We start from the raw sequence: 4901 nt of genomic DNA on the forward strand, positions 1-4901 counted from the left end.
CCTCTGATGGATGAGCTTAGCCTAGGTTGTGTCCCACTCTTGCTTAGCCTTCTCCTCCTCAAATCTTCAGCCTCAACTCCCTAGAATTCCCACAGAATTTTGCTTAGGAAAACCACCTCAACATCAATACTAGGAACTAAATACTACCCTGAACCTTACCTCAAATGAATGGATTGCCCTTGCTAATTCTTCAGGCCAGACCAAGGACCTTCACCTCAAGCTTCTACTCTGACTCTCCCTGAGTTTCTGTCCCAAAAAACCTCAAGAACTGTTGGAGAAAATCCTAAACTGAGAGAGAGAAGGATAGACTTCTAATTCCCTTTCTTTCCTTCCTTTCCTTTCTTTTCCTTCCTTCAGAATTCCAGCCCCTTCTACATATTCCACTAAGTATAAAACCTTAATAATACCTATCCTTTATAAGCCAAATGACCACAATACCCTCCCATAATTTCCTAATCCTTTTAATCCACCTAGGGGCATTTTGGTCATTTCACCCAATTCTCGCTAATTCCTCGAGTGTCTCTAATATTTATCGCTTACTTCTCGACACCTAACTAATCACCAATTATATTCCTCAATATCAAAACTGACCCCAATATACTCTCCAAATTCCCAGAAATACCCCCAGGCTCACCCCGAGCCAGGTATAAATCCCCGTCGTGACTTTTTCACTAAACCGCTCACTGGGATCACCTCGAATCACAGATTACAAATATATCCACATAATATTGTGGTCTCGACAATTTATCACATATATATACAGTTATGACCTCAGCGGGCCAAAATTACGATTATGCCCTTCTAACCTAATCAGGGCCTACATGCATACAAATACACATAGTCATGCGTCACAGATATCCAGGTAGTCATATAACATGTGTTTAATCGTTAAATCACATATAATCCAATTATACCCTCCCAGCACACTAATCAAGGCCCTTAAGCCTTATTAGTAAATTTGGGTCATTACAATTAATATTTAGAATCTTTATCACATATTACATTTTAATCAACTTTACAAGTATAAATAAAGATAATATATCATATTAACTTTTACAATCTTTATCACATTATAATATATTCTTATTAATTTTATAAATATAAATAATGACTTATTAATATTTATCATTTTTAATAATTAATCAATTTACTTTTTATTTAATTTTATAAGTATAAGACATTGATTTTTTTCAATTTGTTTTATTTTAAATTTTATTAGGGTAGGGTTGGGTGCCCTATATCCGTTAGGTTAATACCCATACCCTACCCACAAAAAAATATAGGGTACTATATGGGTAGAACTATTGTTACAGTGTAGGGTCGTAGAATAGGCATACCCTATCCATACCCTACCCGTTGCCATCCCTAATTTTCATATTATTACAATATTGGTATGAAACAATTTTGTCATACATACTTTTAGAGCATTGCTATAAGGCACCAGTGGTATCCAATACCATGTTCTGATTGGTGCAATTGAGTTGTGGGTCCCATATATTTTACTTTAAATTAAAATATGTTAATTACACCATTGTCATGTAGGGTGGTGTTAGACATCACTAGTGTCCCTTAACAATATTCTTGTATTTATGTTTCTTTTACTTTCAAAATTGTTGACCTTTGGCTTTAAATTATTATAAAGAATATAACGCCCTTAATTGCCTATCTCTATTAAAATACTAATTTAATAATAACTTCATAGATTACATAATCTGACTGAAAATACAGTGGATCTTTATTTAAAATAGATGCAGAGTTTGGTCCAATGTTCAAAACAAAAGAGAATTTGATGCAGTCTTAAAAATAAATAAGTACATCCCGCTGATAAATTAACATAATGAAAGACTTCAAGGCACTATGGCATTCCATATCATTTTCTCATTCAATGGCTCATCGGAGCATACATACATACTTATGGAAAACTAACTCAGCTCACCATGTGTGCCAAACAAGTCTACCTAGTGTTTACCTACTTGGGGGGAAAGTAAGGGGGGTGAGCTAAAAGCTCAATAAGGAAGTACAAACAAGACATACAAGCATAAGCGACAAATTTCGTACATTCTTAACATACTTTTCTTATAGCAATCACTATCAACAAAAGTCATAATCATCAACATGATACTATTTGCGAGATAGGCATAATCGTACATCATAACCATAAGATCCTTTGCAACATGAGCATAAACATTCAACATAAGATCATAAGCAACATAATCGTAAGCATACAACATAGGATCATGACGCCTCTATTGTCCAATGATCACATGCGACTCCCTTTTGGTCACTTCCACGGCACCCTTTTGGCCATAATTCACCTGCAACCCTTTTGTCCATGAATTTCCATGACTCCCTTTTGGCCAGAATCTTAGGCACATCTGCCTTTAATAATGTTGCAGCACTAGGTTAAGCAAACACAAACAACTCCCTACATATCATCATAACTAGATTTCATTCAAAAACAAAATAGAAATCTAGCTAACTTCCTTACCTCAAGTCCAAGCAAAATAAATAGCATTGTGCCTCACAAAGATCATACAATCACAACCAAACATTCGTCTCAATATCAAGTAAGACTAAGCACACTAACAAACATACCCCACGTGAGCATGGACCATGCACATGTGGCACAAGCTACGTCTCAATCTTCATCACAAAATCACACATAAAATCATAAAAAGGATAATCTTAATCTTACTAGTGAAACCTCAATGAATGCCAAGCAACAATCATACAAAACGTATTTTTTTAACGTAAAACTAGGCTTGCATGCAACATACGTACGTGGGAAGGTTCTTAAAACACACTTAGAAGTTGGTAGATTTTAATCATTTTATTTCTTATTAAACTCATAAAAATAGCAACCATACATATTTTACCAACTTGATTTATACCACATCACTACATTAGAATGATAAAATTTTATTACAAAGAGTTATTTTATTTGTGTTGCAATTTCACCAATTGTTAATTTCATTTATTATCTTAAATGAAATAAAATATATTAACCATTTTCTATTTCTATTTTTCAAAAAATAAATTAATTTAACAAAAATAATTAATATTGAATAATTTAACATAATTATTTAATATAAAACAATTGGCACTCACTTTACCAAGTATCTAAAATAAATAATAATTTTAACTTGTAAAAATAGTTATGTCTCAAGGTTACCAATATTTCATATATATCATGACTTTAAATAAGCTGGGAATTTTTATTTATACTCTCTTATACTAAAAAAAAAAATACTTAGTCCCATAAAATAATGTTACTTAATTAGTTATTTTACAAATAAAAACTGCATTATTATAATTAATATATTCCATAATTAAGGTATAGAAAAACACATTTTTCATGTATGAAGTCTAAGGCTTAAATTATATGAGCATATATCTTTCAAGAACTAAAAAAAATCTGTAAAGCATTTTTATTATCTTAATTCCACATATTTAGATAAAAATATAATTTCTTTCGCAAACTTTATAAAAAAAACTGCATGTATTTATTTGAAGAAAAACCACCATTAAAATGTGAAAAATCACCTCTTACTCACATTAGTTCTAAAATATGAATTTTAAGGCATAACTTGTGAATTTTAAAATCATTGATTGAATACCATAACATAAATAAGAAAAATACAGCAAGCATAAACTTATTTAAAATGTATTCTTAATCATGTTTAAACCATTACTTAATATGTTTCTTCAATTTCATGCATCCCAAGAGAACAAATGGCATGTCTTAAGAATCTAGAGCATCTACACACAATATATGCATTATCATCTCAATATTAAAATTTAACACATTCTTTGTTTTCAAATACATTTACAATACTAAACATAAACTAAAGACATCAACAACTTAGCATGCTTCTAAGATCACAAGTAACAATAAGATAAGAAAAAAAAATTAAAACATGCTAAAGGAAAATAAAGCCCTAGGCCGAAACCTACATGTTCCAACAACAACAATTCTCTTTCATGTTTCTAAAAATATAAAAGAAAATCAACATCGACATATATTAGTAGACAAAAATCCAATCAACCATATAGTAATAGGATGTCTAACCTATCATCATGGATCAAATCATAGCTTATATAAGAACAAGATTTTTCATAATATAACTTTATTATTAAGATTTTTCATAATCAATAATGGAATTATTCCATCAGCAAAACCACAAAACAAAAGCAATTAACCATCATCATATAAACATATTTTCTCTTGAAGACAAAACAAACAAGAATCAAGGTAGCAAAACAACAACAACAAGGTTATAAATTCCCATTACCTCTCTTGCTAGAAGTCAAGTACCCAAAACAATGGCCACCCTCTTTGAACAACCTAGGGTTTTCGAAACTCGTATCAAGAAAAGAGAAGAAAAATCTTAGGATTGAGGGGAAGGAACTTAGACTTAGAGGATAAAAAATCAATAACCAAAACCAAAATAAGAACACATACCTAGAGATCCTTGAAACTCTTTCCTCTTCTCCTCCTTTCTCTCTTTTTCTTTCTTTTTTTCGTGCCCTGCCCCCTCTCTTTCTCTCCAAGTCTCAGCAGCCACCCAAATGGGTCTCCAAGGCTCACATTCTTTTCTATTTATAACCCCTAGTGACCTAACCCTAAAAAAAGAACTCAAATATGAAAACTAAAATCCTATCTCACAAAATAAGCTAAATCCCACCATTTCATCTCCTTGTAAACCTTGTCTACAATGTGAACATAACTAAAATGGTAAGCCTTGTCATCTTATCCCAAAAGATGACAACAAATATTTTCTTTTATATTTTTTTCTTTTCTTAATAAAAAGGAAAATGCTCAAGACCCACATTAGGTCTAGGTTCATACTTTCTTATCTTATTTCCATCTTTATTTTCTTAATTTAAATTAAATAAATAAA

At 31.4% G+C, this 4901-nt stretch overlaps 1 long non-coding RNA gene across 1 annotated transcript; it reads right to left on the minus strand.

The window, feature by feature from the left end:
* Positions 1 to 2058: 2058 nt before the first annotated feature.
* On the minus strand, positions 2059 to 4557 carry LOC133828873 (uncharacterized). Its single transcript, XR_009891382.1, has 3 exons — positions 4463 to 4557; positions 4293 to 4360; positions 2059 to 2379 (listed from the first exon to the last, which is right to left on the minus strand). It is a non-coding gene; the product is annotated as an uncharacterized LOC133828873 (long non-coding RNA).
* Positions 4558 to 4901: the final 344 nt, after the last annotated feature.

The sequence above is a fragment of the Humulus lupulus genome, chromosome 1, assembly GCF_963169125.1.
Source record: "Humulus lupulus chromosome 1, drHumLupu1.1, whole genome shotgun sequence".
Taxonomy (NCBI): Eukaryota; Viridiplantae; Streptophyta; class Magnoliopsida; order Rosales; family Cannabaceae; genus Humulus; species Humulus lupulus.